This window comes from Heterodontus francisci, chromosome 24 (assembly GCF_036365525.1).
Source record: "Heterodontus francisci isolate sHetFra1 chromosome 24, sHetFra1.hap1, whole genome shotgun sequence".
Classification (NCBI taxonomy): Eukaryota; Metazoa; Chordata; class Chondrichthyes; order Heterodontiformes; family Heterodontidae; genus Heterodontus; species Heterodontus francisci.
The window spans coordinates 54,334,227-54,350,318 of NC_090394.1; positions in this window are offsets into that span (position 1 = coordinate 54,334,227).

Below are 16,092 nucleotides of genomic sequence, written 5' to 3' on the forward strand. Positions count from 1 at the left end.
GCACTTCTTAATGTTCGCATTGATCGCTTCCCACCAGTGCACCGGAGACTCAAAGAGGGGTTTCATGGTTCTCCAATCTTTTATAATCCCTTTTGAGTTCCTCAGTGTTCTCTAGGGTTAGCAGTTCCATATCCCCCTGTCAACCTGCTGGTCATCCTGTAGGTGACAGTCGGCCAGTAAGAGGCAGTGGTCAGAGAAGAACACCGGCTTGACGTCAGTGGATCTGACCGTGAAAGCACAGGACACAAACAGGAAGCCAATCCTGGAATGGGCAGACCCGTCCGGTCTTGACCAGGTGTATCTACGCTGCGCTCCGTCTGCAGGTTTGCTGAAGTTGCCATGCAGCTTGGTATCTTTTACTGTATCCATTAGGAATCTGGACGTAGTGTCCAGTTTGCTGTTGTCACTACTGGATCATCCAGCTGTGTTAATGATGCAGTTGAAGTCACCGCCTAGAATGACCGGCCTGGACGTCGTCAACAGCAGTGGGAGCTGCGGAGGACGGTCAGCAGCTTGCTGTATTGGACCGGGGCATACATGAAGATTAACCAGAGAGTTAATGTAACTTTGTGCATTACGTCTGCTACGAGGAGGCAACTGCCCACCACCTCCTTAACTTCAGAGATGGTGAAGTTGCCTCCCTGCCGCAGAATACCCAGGCCAGAGGAATGGGTATCATTTCCCTCTGACCAGATCGACAGCCCGTGGGACCACCATCGCGACCATTGCCTGTAAGTGCTGAGGTGCGGTATCCCACACTCCTGCAGAAACAGTAGGTCGCCTTTGACCTTGGCGAGGTAATCCAAGGTCGAAACACGTTGCATAGTGGATTTAATGCTACGCACGTTAATAGAAGCAATCTTTATATCCATTTACAACTGGATGTTGCTTACCAAGCCAGGTGTCCTTACTAGTCCCAGTCCTTGGGTATTTTCCTGCACACACATAGTGTGCACAAGCTGTTGCACATGTGTTGGGCTCAGAAAACCCTTCTGGTCACTCACGGGGCATTTGTTCTGCTGGGGTGGCATCGGAAGGTGGGGGAGGGGGTGCGCGGGGGTCTTGTAGGCAGCAAGGTTTGGACTGTCCTCTGCTGGTCCTCGAGGATGTTTCTATGTTTCTGCTCCCGGCTTCCCGGAGCTGGAGTGCACTGGATGCTTCGTTGCTTTTCGTCCCCTGGAGCTGGAGTACGCTGGGCATCTTGCTGGGTTCAGTGCTTTGGGGTTGGGGCATGCTGGGCCCATCGCTGCTTCCAAGGTCATAAAGGGAGAAAATTCCCTGAGCGGATCTGCCAGTGGCCCCAATCATGGACCTTAAAGGTTTTGTCTGAACAGGACAAGAACTATTCTGCAGTAGCATTGCAAAGCACGGACTGGAACCCGTGCAAAATAAGTGAACAGTCCCCCTGCCATTTTATGCTGCATTCATATTACCGAACAACTTCAAATAGAAAAGCCTTTGCATTGCAATGGGAGCTACTTTATTAATGGGAACTACTTTATTTATTCCGGACTTATTGCACAGCAATAGCATCAAGAAATTACTCAAAATTGGTATTTGAAAGTGACAATGTTTAATTTCTGGCTGGTGGATTTGTGGAAGTTCCACACAGGCCAGTGACTGGAAACCTGCCTCACTGGCCTGAACAGATGTGCTGAACATTCAGCCTGCCCACAAACAGAAGCTGTGGCGCCCAACCAGTGCTGCCATGGTACTTCTCCTTCCAGAATTGACAAGGAAAATATCAATATGCATCTAGAACGCGCTTTTTACTTAGAAACGCATCCCAAGACACTTTATAGAGATGGAAGGAAAATAATTGGAAATCAAGCACAGTTCCAGATAGGAACCCATAAAAGTCGCAACACACATTGAGAAAGAAAGACTCCATGAGAAGGATGCACCATCCATGGATAACTAAGGAAATTGAGGATAGTATCAAATTAAGAGAAAAGGCACAAAATGCTGCAGAGATTAGTGGTAGGCTAGAAGATAGGGAACATTTTAGAAACCAGCAAAAGATGACTTAAAAAAAAATAAAGATGGATAAATTAGAATTTGAGAGTAAACGAGCAAGATAGTTTGTAAAAGCATCTACAAATATATAAAAAGGAAGAGAGCAGCCAAAATAAGTGTTGGTCCCTTAGAGGATGGGACTGGTTAATTAATAGCGGGAAACAAGGAAATGGCAGAGACTTTGACCAAGTATTTTGTATCTTTCTTCACAGTGGAAGACACAAAAAGCATCCCAAGAATAGCAGAAAGTCAGGAGGCAAAAGGGAGGGAGGAACTTAAAACAAGCACTATCACTAGACAAAAAGTAATGGAATTACTAATGGGACTAAAGGCTGAGAAGTCCCCTGTATCTGATGGCCTGCATCCTATGGTGTTAAAAGAAGTAGCTATCGAGATAGTGGATGCATTGTTTGTAATCTTCCAAAATTCCCTAGATTCTGGAAAGGTCCCAGTGGATAGGAAAACTGCAAATGTAACATCTCTATTCAAGAAAAGAAGGAGGGAGAAAACAGGAAACTATAGGCCAGTTAGCCTAACTTCTGTCATTGGGAAAATGCTAGAATCCATTATGAAGGAAGTAGAAGCAGGACATTTAGAAAATCATAATACAATCAGGCAGAGTCAAGATAGTTTTATGAAAGGGAAGTCATGTTTGACAAATTTATTAGAGTTCTTTGAGTACGTAACAAGCAGGGTGGATAAAGGGGAACCAGTGGATGTAGTGTATTTGGATTTTCAAAAGGCATTCGATAGGGTGCCACATAAAAGGTTACTACACAAGATAAGAGCTCATGGTGTTGGGGGCATGGACAGAGGATTGGCTAACTAACAGAAACAGAGGGCTGAATTTTATATTCCTGCGAAAACAATGGCAGCCCACCCCGTGCAGGCTACAAGTAGCGGAGCCGCCGTGATCCTAAGCACAGCTGATCATTTAAATAACCGGGGTGAGCTGCCCCCCCCAGTCATGTGGAGGGGGTGGGCCGGCCATCCGCAGCAATAGCATCAGTTGCCTATGCGCAGGCACTGACATCATTTTTAAAGGGCTTTGCGCCTTACTGTTAAATTTAAACATTTGAAGATGAAGTTGAAAAAAAAATTAAATACATTTATTTTGCCCCTCTCCCACCCCCCAACAACCATAAAATTAATTACTTGCCCTTTCCCCCCAAAACACTTACCTTGTCCACCTGACCTTCCCCCCACCCCCCCGCCCAAGTGCATAAACCTTAACCTAAAGCCCTTCCCACCATCCCCTACACCAATTGTATTACTTTAACCCCATTTCCCCACAGCCCGCACTGAGAAACTTACCTCCTTCCCCCTCCCCACAAGTGTTCCGCCTCGTTTCCCCGGACAGGGATCTGAAGGCACGGGAGTGCCGGCCAGCAGTAGGAAGATCGCAGTGGGACAGAAGGTGGCGGCGTGAGTATTATAAATTCAGTAATTTTAATTTATTTAAATATTTAAATGGCAGTCCCGTCGCCAAGCAGCCGGGGTGGGGGGGGGGGGGGGCGCCATGAGGTCCTTGGGGTCGAAGTGCGTAGCGGCCCTCTCCTGGAAGCATTTTCCTGTCCCCCCGCTACAAACTCCGACATCGGGGGTCTGTAAAATTCAGCCCAGAGAGTAGGGATAAATGGGGCATTTTCAGGTTGGCAAACTGTAACTAGTGGAGTGCCACAGGGATAGTACTGGGACCTCAACTAATTACAATCTTTATTAATGACTTGAATGAGGGGACCAACTGTACTGTAGCCAAATTTGCTGGCGATGCAAAGATAGGTAGGAAAGCAAGTTGTGAGGAGGACTCAAGGAGTCTGCAAAGGGATATAGATAGGTTAAGTGAGTGGGAAAAAATTTGGCAGATGGAGTATAATGTGGGAAAATGTGAGGTTGTCCACTTTGGCAGGAAGAATAGAAAACTAGAATATTACTTAAATGGAGAGAGACTGCAGAATGCTGTGATACAGAGGGAGCTGGGTGTCCTTGTACATGAATCACAAAAAGTTAGCATGCAGGTACAGCAAGTAATTAGAAAGCAAATGGAATGTTGGCATTTATTGCAAGGGGGAATGGAGTATAAAAGTAGGGCAGTCTTGCTACAACTGTACAGGGCATTGGTGAGACCATACCTAGAGTATTGTGTACAGTTTTGGTCTCTTTAGTTAAGGAGGGATATACTTGCATTGAAGGCAGTTCAGACAAGGTTCACTCGGCTGATTCCTGGGATGAAGGGGTTGTCTTATGAGGAAAGTTGAGCAGGTTGGGCCTGTACTCATTGGAGTTTAGAAGAATGAGAGGTGATCTTATTGAAACATCTAAGATTCTGAGGCGGCTTGACAGGGTAGATGCTGAGAGGATGTTTCATCTCGTGGCAGAATCTAGAGCTGGGGGCACAGTTTCAAAATAAGGGGTCTCCCTTTTAAGACGGAGATGAGGAGGAGTTTCTTCTCTCAGTCATTCATTAATCTTTTTAATCCTCTATCCAGAAAGCAGTGGTGGTTGGGTTGTTGAATATATTCAAGGCTGAGTTAGACAGATTTTTGATCTACAAAGGAGCCAAGGATTATGGGGGGCAGGCAGGAAAGTGGAATTAGATCACAAACAGATCAGCCATGATCTTATTGAATGGTGGAGCAGGCTCCTAATTCTTATGATCTCAGAAACAAGCCATTCGGTTCAAGATGTCTGGCTTGGCATTTACCCTCCACACCCGAAAAAAGTCTGAATCACAGTGACATGGAAACAGAGCAGAGCTCTCTGGGGCCCTGTAGCATCAGTGTCTGGACAAGCTGGGCTCGGGATATCGCATTCTTAATTTTGTTACTTTTGCCTGAAAAATGGATGCAGGGAGGTGGACTTTAGAACCTATGTATCCCATATTGGCTCCGATGGGATCATTAAATTGGTTTTTTACCAATTTTCACCATAAATTTCCAGATTTTGTTAGGTTGGTGGATTCGTACCAAATCGATTCTCTTTTAGTTTTAGCTATTAATTCTTGGTCTTTGCAAGATGTAAGCGCATTGCATTAGTCACATCATCACAGCCCATACATCTCTTAATGTGCATGCTAATGTGACTAATGTGTCCCATGCATCTCAGGACTTGAGTTTAGCACCCAATTTAAAGAAGAGTCGAGGCGAGTTCTGAACTTTAGCAGCGAATGCTCTCTTGGAGTCTTTCAGCAATGAAGGAATGAGATGATGATTCTGATTGGATGAGGCATTACTTAATGTGTTTAAAATGCATTTCTGTACTAAGTTGAGGAGTCACAATGTCTGGCTGATAAGAGTGAGTTTCTGACATCAGATCACATAACGAATCATGAAAGCAATCAGTGTCCAGAAATATTGTCAGAGGATGTCAATTTTGTTAAAACAGTGTTTCCTTAAACAAAGTCAGAAGTTGGATAGCACACAAGTCATACATTTACCAGAACCTTTGTGACTCCTGAGAATCTGTCCATGAACTGTATAAATAATTGGGACTTGTCATTTATTTTAACTGAGCCTGTCTTTTGTCCCTAAATTGTTTTCTTAATTACCAGCAACATTATAAATAAAAAGTGTTTTTCACTACTTTGCAACAGATTTTTCTTGGCCTTTTGCAGTCTGTTTTATTTCTGGTTTTCAAATCCTAAAATAGAACTTTTAGATTAGATTAGATATACAGCACTGAAACAGGCCCTTCGGCCCACCGAGTCTGCGCCGACCATCAACCATCCATTTATACTAATCCTACACTAATCCCATATTCCTACCAAACATCCCCACCTGTCCCTATATTTCCCTACCACCTACCTATACTAGTGACAATTTATAATGGCTAATTTACCTACCAACCTGCAAGACGTTTTTTGGTTTTTTTGTGGGAGGAAACCGGAGCACCCGGAGAAAACCCATGCAGACACAGGGAGAACTTGCAAACTCCACACAGGCAGTACCCAGAATCGAACCCGGGTCCCTGGAGCTGTGAGGCTGCAGTGCTAACCACTGCGCCACTGTGCCGCCCCTTTTAATTTTTAAATTTTAAAAAGCAACTGAAGAAACTTCACTCCAGGGACTTCCACACATATCAGTAGGCTGATACCTCAGTGCAGTACCGAGGGGGTTGCTGAATTACTTGGAGGTGCCATGTTTTGGATGAGGCGCTAAACTAAAATCCTCTCCGCTGTTCGGGTGGATGTAAAAGATCTCATGGCACTATTGGAGGTAATGCAGAATAGCTCTTCCGGTGTCCATGACAATATTTATCTTTTCATCAACACTTCCGAAAACAAATTAACTGATCATTTATCTCATTACTGCTTGTGGGACCTTACAGTCTATAAATTCATTCTGCTTTTGCCTGAAAAGCAACAGTGGCTACACTTCAAAAGTACTTCATTGGTTGTGAAGTGCTTTGGGATTTCCTAAGGACGCAAATTAATTTGCATGAATACAAGGTCTTTCATTCTTTATTTCAACATGTTATGCATCGCAGAAATCCACTTCAGATACAGGGCAGGAGTTATAACCACTGTAAAATGCATCAAAATACAACCTGGGACAAAGGAAGATCAAAAGGGACACTTCCATCATGGGAAAACTATCCATCAAAGGTTCAAAGGCACCAGTCAGCCTGTCAGGATTTCTAGTATAATGTTTATGTTTGCAAGCAAATGCAACTGTCATAAAGAGTGAGGTCAGATTCCTTACTTTTCCCCAACTTCCAATGATGCATCAATCTAAGACCAAGAGCTGTGTTTCCTTGCAAACAGGTAATTAATATTAATTATTTCTCTTATCTATGAGCATTACCCTTAACTCACAATTCGTATAGTCTCAGCCATACCAGTCTGAAAATGCCCAATCTCATCTGATCTCAGACACTAAGCTGACTCAGCCTGATTAGTACTTGGATGGGAGACCTCCTGGCATTATCAGGTGGAGTAGGTTTTTGGGCTCCCAGAAGGTTGGTTTGGTGGTACTTCCTGGTCCATTAGTGTTGATGAGAGCCGGTTCCACCTTTTGCAAGCAATATCATTCCCACAGCTGAGAGATATAGTCTAGTTACAGTGGCTACAATGATCTTACCTGCTCTAAATCGCAGTGAGTTGCACCTCCACGTGGTCCTGCCAGGGTAACAATATTTTCTGTTCATTAAAGCGACTGGCCAGAGAACAGGATGGCTTGAATAATATTGGCCACAAAAAAATCTATCTGTTGAGTGTTGGATTGATGCATATTCTTGTCTAGAGTACTATGGGGTTGATTGCGGGCTCCAGTCAAAATTTGGTCAGAGCATCCACGGCTGATAGGTTTATTAAGACCCAAATAGACTGTCTGGATGGACCTGGTAATAACTGACGCAAGACCCCAGAAGCTGGCACAGGAGTCTGGTTATCGTAGCTGTGTCTATTTTGCATCTTCTGCACCACAGTGAGTTGTACCCTGGATGGTTTCTATTGCTGGGTATAAGCATCATTGGATGTTGAATAGTGACTGCTCAAAGATGTGGAAGGGTGATCTGTGGAGATCAAGCCCCAGTGGCTCTTGTAACTGCAAAAAACGTTGAAGTGGGCTTTGGCCTCATTCTGCCAGAGGGGACATGCAACCTTGGCCCATAACATTGGCCACGAGGAGTCGATGATTTACAGTCTATCAAGAGCCTAGCATTCAACTGAAGTGAGTTATCTGGGGTTGGAAGGCTACTCCGAATCCGATTGACTTTACTGAAGTTGTTTGACTTGTGGTGACAAGTGGACTTGGAAGTAATTGCCACATGGTGCGGGACCATCTAGATTATATTTCCAAACTACAGAGCCCCAGTGTCAAAAATTGATATACCGGAGCCTCTGTTGCTGGGTATGGTACCAAGTGTTAATTTGAAAGTTCAATTATTTGTTCTTGTTTGTTGTTCCTCTCTGAACTGTTGTTTGGTTTATTAATAAACAATGGATCAAATGGTGTATATAAGGGTAGGTCTCTGGACCACTAACCAATGAAGCTAAACTCAGTTGCACCACTGTTGGAGTGGTGTTCCACACCTGGTAGAAATTGAAGGCACTGTTGTATCATGAACATTATCACTCTGGTCCTCTCTCTAACATTGAGTACTCACTGACTTCCCTCAGTTGTGGTCACTCCTTGATGGTACTTTCAACGTGGATGAACCACATGAAAACTCAAATTGGGCACGCCAGGCAGTGTATGCAAAATAGCCCACCCAAACTGAGTTTGCTCATCTGCCCTTTGAAGCAACAATAACTATAAGACAAAGGGTTAACAACACACCAATCTCATATGTGCACACTTGATGATATAGTGTTATCTTAGCAAGCATCAGCTGAGACTGACACTATGCATTGGAGGATAGAGGAGAGGGATCTGCAGTGGGAGACTCACCAAGCATTGATGCATAGGCACATGGGCAGGGGGATGGGACGGTCTAGGACAAGGCTCGTCGAAGCAAGTGCTTGCATCCTAGCTCTGCTGCAGAACACAGCTTATATTAAAGGTCTGATACTATACACCAGGAGCATAGAGGAGTCCAGCTTTAGCTTGTGTGAGATCGTCCATCAAGGCAGTCAAACTATGTAGTCAACCATGGAGTTACTGGTCAGCTCTATAAAAACCACAGTGAGGCCCAGAATGATAGAGTCTCTGGTGACTTTTCTGACAGCTGCACTGGGAGCTCAGATCACTGCTATCATGAGTCTGCTGTCTAGGGTCTGCTAAGATGTTCAATCCATGAAGAAGAGCATGGATAGTGTGATAAAACTGGAACCATTGTAGAATTTGTCTTCTGCCGCATAGAGCTCTCTGACAGGCACACATCTTACTTCTATTGCTCTCTCTGTCATTGGATGATACAGAAAGCCTACATACAACATTCAAACAAGATATGGATCACCAACAATAATGCAACAATGAAGGGAGGCATTGAGACACCCACAACCCTTACCTGCAATAGACAGGAATGAAAAACTTTATTCAAAATTAGAGTGTAGAGTAGAATGCAGAAGGGTCAGTAACCAGAGGACACAGATTTAAACTAATTGGAAAAAATACCAGAGATGAGATGAGAAGAATTTTCTTTACTCAGAGTTGTTGTGATCTGGAATGCACTGCCTGGAAGGGTGTTGGAAGCTAATACAACAGCAACTTTCAAACGGGAATGGATATTTACTTAAAAAGGAAAAATTTGCAGGTCTATGGGGAAAGAGCAGGTGAGTAGGACAAATTGGGAGCTCTTTCAGATGCCAGCACAGGTACAATGGGCCAAATAGCCTCCTTCTGTCCTGTATGATGCTATGATTCTATGTACTAGTGACACGATGGTTATACAGTTGATCTGGTCCCACCCATGCCCCAGTCTTTCTCAGGTTCTGCCGACCAGCCTCACAATCAGACTAAACCAGTCCCCTTAGCAGAAGCAGAAGTGAGCCTGGCAAAAAAATTATTGCTGAGTAGGTATCAGTTGATGGCACTACTGGGGACTTCTTTCATCACACTACTGATAAATTGTAGGAGGTTACTAACTGGCTGGATTAGATTTGCCTTACTCTTTATGGATAGGATATTCCTGGGCAATTTTGCCCATTGTTAAGTAGGTGCCAGCACCTTAGCTAAACTGAAATAGCTTGGCTGGTGGACTAGTTCATTCTGGTATGCAGGTCTTTATCATGACTGGGGTGCATTGCCTTTGTTATATCCAGTGTACTCAGTCACTTCTTAACTTGTATTGAACTGAGTTGGCTGGACATTGCAATTTATGATGGTGGGACCCCAAGAGGAGGATAAGTAGAATAATCCGCTTGGCACATTTAGCTGAAGACTTTTGTCTTGTCTCTTGTATGATATGCTGGGCTCTGGCATGGTTGAGGATTGAGATACTCATGGAGCCTGTTAGTTGCCTGATTGTTCACCACCACTCTCGACTGGATGTAATAGTACTGGAGAGCTTTATGATTCACTGGCTGTAGGATTGGTCATCTCTGCATATAGCCTTCTGCTTTTAATGTTTAACACACAGGTAACCCTATGTTCTAGCTTCACTAGATTGGTACTTCATCCCAAGGTATGGCTAATGCTGCTCCTGGTACACCCTTCTACACTCCCCACTGAACCAGGGTTGACAATTTGATGATGATGATAGTGGAGTGAGGGATGTGCCAGACCATGAGGTTGCAGGTTGCGGTGGCATACAATTCTGCTGCCAACGATGGCCGCATTAATGGCCAGTTTTGGGCTGGTAGACGTGTCCTTAGTCTGCCACGCTTAGCATAATGATTGGGCCTCACTATATGATGGAAGTGCTCTTTACTGTGGAGATTAGACTTTGTGGGTAATTTTTGCTTAAATTCAGGTGGCCATCAGAACTACTTAAAAAAAGGCCCTGACAAATTTAGCAGTGGCCCAGGCAGGAAACTGGTGAGATCAGATCAGGTGCCAGTTTTCCACCTTTGTCCGATTTGACTTCAATGGACAGTTCAGCACTCTTTACACAGATCCTCCAAATACCTTCTCTTTAAAGGATGTCGTCTGAAGCATATCATTTCCAAACCAACAACTGTTTCCTGGATGAAAGCTATTGTTTCAGCTGGAACATGTAGGCCGAATCCCAGCAGCCCATCTATCATCTTGACTGACTTCCTTTGACGTCAGGGAGTACTAAGCAAGCTGCAACCCTTTTGTAAACAACTATCAACTAATCTACTGTTTCCCTGTCTGGATGCCCAACAAGAGAACATCAAAGTTGAAAGCATGTGGCATCTGTTAAATTCTAAGTCAAATTAATGAGAGTAAACAAACCAGTTCTGCGATATGTCAGAACTCCTCCACTTGGCCCAAGTTCCAGTAGCTCCAAACAGGCGACTATGTGCCGATTTTTGTAAGATTTTCTGTCGGAATATCCCGAGGCCATTTTTATAACATGCAAGACTTCTACAAATATATTCAAATAGCGCACCAACTGAGTTCTACTCCTGTTTTTATTAATGATTCTCTCCACTGTACCCAAGAAAGTTCTACTGATTAATTTTCATGAGAATCTATTCAATGGATATTATGTTAATCCAGTTGTTCTTATGAATAGCATGGCTACCATTTGTTGGAAAAAGAAGACCAATGTGGATTTTAACCCAGAGTGGGTTTTATATAGGGGGAAGAGTGCATGCAAATCTCACACGCTGGCAACATTTTTAGGCCTGGGTATTTTAATTCTTGGCCCTCATCTACCAGTCATGCCTGCATGAAATGGGCAGCAGATATCCAGATTTTCCTGGTGAGGCCCAGAGGAATATTCCTGGAGTGCCCCCACTGCCTTCTGACTGCAGTGGCTGAGGTAAAATACCATCAGGGTGCTTTTGGCATCATAAAACCCCAATTGGCATTTATGGATGAGACTCTAGTCCGGTGGGCATCTCCTCTGTCACCTTGGCATTAAAATTGGAGATTGGTAGGAAGGAAATGGGAAATGGAGATACTTCACTTCAATTGTTCACCACAGAATTAAACTCACACTCAATAGTTTTAACCTGTTGCTTATCACATTTGGACTTGGCAATGGTTAGTTACATAAATATCAATTGAACAAGTAAAATATGCAGATGGTTATCTATATATTTACATCACATATATATTAAAATAGCCACAAACAGATACGAATTACTGTCAGGAGAGTCAAAACCTATAAATAAAATAAAGGCTTCAATTAAATTTTGTTCTCATCATCCAATCCTGGAATTCCCCTGGGCTACTCTATATGCTGAAATGTCCATAAACTATTTTTATGATGCTTTTGTAGTGTCTCTTTGCCTCACTCGGTGAGTTTGCAGTCTTCTTACCAGAATGAAACAGTTCCTCGAAGGTAATCAGGACAGTTTTCCTTCAGCTACTGCCCCCGTCATGTCACAGTAGGCAGGTGAACATTTTAAAAAGAAATCCTGCCCACAGGCTGCCTATATTTTTGAGAAGGCCTCACAAAGGGCCGTCAGTTCTCCTGCCTGGAACTGGCCAGAGCATCATTTTGATATTTAATTCGGGGTCCTGAGCCAGTTTTAAGAGTCTGACCCAACTTTCAAGTGCCAGTGGGAGGAATATGTGCCACTCACGCTCTGCCCATTGGTGCTCGATGTGTCACAGCCTAAGCTGCAATACTTAGAGGGACCACTGGAGATTACTATGGAAACAAAACAGAAAAATCTCCGAATCAAGTGATCTTTGTGGGGCCAGGAGGAGCATGAAGGCTACTCCTGGCGTCCCCCAAAAAACCCCTGGCTCACTTAGGCCTTCCATGCCTCCATGCCTGACCATGAAAATAGTTTGTGCCTCCCATTGGTGCCATTGGTCAGAATGTTGCTGATGCCCTGTCCACCAGATGCCCAATTTGCACAAGAGTTGAAAATCACACCCATTTTTTAATGCTGCTGTTACGATCAGCTGAGGAAGGGTTGAAGGGCTCCCCTCTTGTCCCAATCCTGTTTGACCACAACAGAGTTTATTTATTTTTTAAAGTGAATGAGCTTGCCAATTCAGTGAGTGTTTAACTATTTACATGCTATGATCATAAAAAGAACCAATTGGACAGGTTTTCTTGAGGTTAACAAAAAAAAGAGGTTGACTTTATTGTATTTAAACTGATCTAAGTAAAATAATAAACTACGCTCCAACTTTCACGCACACACACTCGAGGATCACACGCACACACACAGTGGTGAATGGTGGTGGACAATTAAACAACTAACTGGAGGAGATGGCTCCTCAAATATCCACATCCTCAATGATGAGGGAGCCCAGCAAATCAGTGCAAAAGATAAGGCTGAAGCATTTTCAACAATCTTCAGCCAGAAGTACCGAGTGGATGATCCATGTCGGCCTCCTCCTGATGTCCCCAGCATCACAGATGCCAGTCTTCAGCCAATTCGATTCACTCCGCGTGATATCACGAAATGGCTGAAGGCACTGGATACTGCAAAGGCTACGGGCCCTGACAACATTCCGGTAATAGTACCGAAGATCTGTGCTCCAGAACTTGCCGTACCCCTAGCGGTTCCAGTACAGCTACAACACTGGCATCTACCCAGCAATGCGGAAAATTGCCCAGGTATGGCCTGTACATGAAAGTGGACAAATCCAACCCTGCCAATTACGGCTCCATCAGTCTACTCTCTATCATCAGTAAAGTGATGGAAGGTGTCATTGACAGTACTATCAAGCGGCACATGCTTAGCAATAATCTGCTCACTGATGCTCTGTTTGGGTTCCGCCAGGGCCACTCAGCTCCTAACCTCATTACAGCCTTGGTTCAAACATGGACAAAAGAGCTGAACATCTCCCCTTGACATTCAACGGCATTACGATTGCTGAATTCCCCCAATATCAACATTCTGGGGGCGGGAGGGGGTGGGGGGTGGTGGTTACCATTGACCAGAAACTGAATGGGTGTAGCCATATAAATACTGTGGCTACAAGAGCAGGTCAGAGGCTAGGAATCCTGTAGTGAGTAACTCATCTCCTGACTCCCCAAAGCTTGTCCACCATCTACAAGGCATAAGTCAGGAGTGTGACTGAATACTCTCCACTTGCCTGGATGGGTGCAGTTTTAACAACACTCAAGAAACTTGACACCATCCAGGACAAAGCAGCCCGCTTGATTGGCACCCCGTCCACAAATACTTACTCCCTCCACCACCGACACACAATGGCAGCAGTGTCTATCATCTACAAGATGCACTGCAGCAACGCACCAAAACGACTCAGGCAGCACCTTCCAAACCCGCAACCTCTACCAAGAAGGACAAAGGCAGCAGATGAATGGGAACACCACGGCCTGAAAGGTCCTCTCCAAGCCACACACCATCCTGCCTTGGATCTATGTCGCTCTTCCTTCACTGTCGCTAGGTCAAAATCCTGGAACTCCCTTCCTAACAGTACTGTGGGTGTACCTACCTCACATGGACTGCAGCAGTTCAAGAAGGCAGATCACCACTACCTTCTCATGGGCAATTAGGGATGGGCAATAAAAGCTGGTCCGGCCAGCGATGCCCACATCCCATGAAACGAATTTGAAAAAAACAAATAGGTTACAGAGTGGGGAGGGCTAGATTGGTTGGATTAGAGTCTGGAGAAATAAAAAGGGGTATACAGTCTGTGGAGTTTGGTGAGTCAGCTAGCTTTGGGCTGAATTCGGTGGCCCTGCGGCTTCTGGCTTGCAGATGTGGACAGCTGATTCGGGGCTTGCCTGGAGACAACGATGCAGATAGTTTCCTTCACGGGGTCTCTGTCTGCAGCAGTGATAGGCCTAGGTGGTTACGACCAGCAGGCAGGGTTCAAAGCTTGTAAGGTGGAGTGGAGAGAGAGAGAAAGGGAGGAGGGGCCCTGCTTCAGTCTTCTCTGGTCAGTGTCTAGCTGCTTGCCTCTGTTGCTGTAGAGAAAACACCAGCTTAAGCACACAGATGGTGGGTCTGTTACATGACTGTCACCCAGTGATCCAGTGATGGCTATGTGTATTTCCTCTTGCAACTTAATTAGTTCATGTCTACGAATTCCCTTCTCTCAACCAGGGTCCCATTGTTCAAGTGATTAGGCTTGAGTGGTTCATCTCCACCAGTTTAATGTCTCAAGTGATGCCTTACTGTCTTGTTAATGGGAACAGGGCAGGTAATTCACTCAAAATTCCCCAAGTCATTGTTCAAGAAGGGGGCTGACCAGGAAATTTGTCTCCAACTTGATGCATTGAAATGTAGGGTATATTGATGCAAATTGTTGTGGCCATTTTAACTGCTAGAAGTCACCTTTTATCTGTTCCTTTTCTCCTTTTGTTAAAATTTAATTCAGGTTTCCAGTCAGTGGATTAAAAAAAAATCATCATTCGGCATAGCACGTGTTTGTGACACTGCCATGATCAGATATTGTTGATTTCCTCTCTTCGATCGGTTATTCCTTCATTTAACCAGTTTTCCTTTCCACAATACAACTTCTTAGTATCTACAACATCTACATTTCTTCTAACCCCATTCTCTTTGTTCTTTTCAATTAGTTCCCCTTAAGTCCATCAGTACTTTAACCTTTCAGCCGTTTGTCTTTAATTATCAAATCTATGTACATGTATATTTGTTTTTGTATCTACTTGTCCTTCTTATGTTATGTTCTTATGCACAGCTCACTTCACTACTTGATCACAGTTACTTTGAAACTCCTGTCAGACTCTTTTAGATAGCTTCTGTTGTTTATTCGTGTTCTTGTTTTTTACTTTTTGCATTTCCCAGAATCTGCTTTACTTTCTTCTTATAATTAGAAATTTTCAATCCAATCTCCAGTACTAAATTTGTTTCTTGACATCACCGCTTGCATTCAGCTTTAAGCCAATGCTTGAATCTTTTCCATGTGGCTTTTTCAGCTCTGTGTATCATTGTAATAATCAGGACCCTTCATGTTCCACAATTCCTCAGCCTTCTTTGCTTATCTCCTCCCCTCTGTTGAAAAAATGTCTTTGATAACAAGTTCGCCCCACTGTAATTGCATTGGAATGAATACCTGGGTTTGCGTTCTGAATCCAAACCATTTCATTCATTTGCAGTTATCATTAATATCCACAGGCATTACACACCTTAACTACTAGAGATATCTCTGTAACCGACCCCCCACCCCAACCCTACAAAGCTCTAAGATCTCTGTACTCCTCCAATTCTTTGATTGCTCCACCATAGGCAGCTGTACCTTCAGCAGTCTAGGCCCTTAACTCTGAAATTCCCTCCCGAAAACTCTCCTCCTCTCTCCTCCTTGAAGATGCTTCTTGAATCCAACTCTTTGACCACACTTTTGGTCACCTCTCCTAATATCTCCTTATGTAACTCGGTGTTGAATTTTGCTTGATAACACTCCTGTGAAGCGGGCAGCCATAAAGACGGGGCTAAAGCGTGGCAAGTCGAAGAGACTTAGCAGTTGGCAGGAAAAAAGACAGAAGCGCAAGGAGAGAGCCAACTGTGTAACAGCCCCGACAACCAATTTTATCTGCAGCACCTGTGGAAGAGTCTGTCACTCTAGAATTGGACTTTATAGCCACTCCAGGCGCACTGCACAAACCACT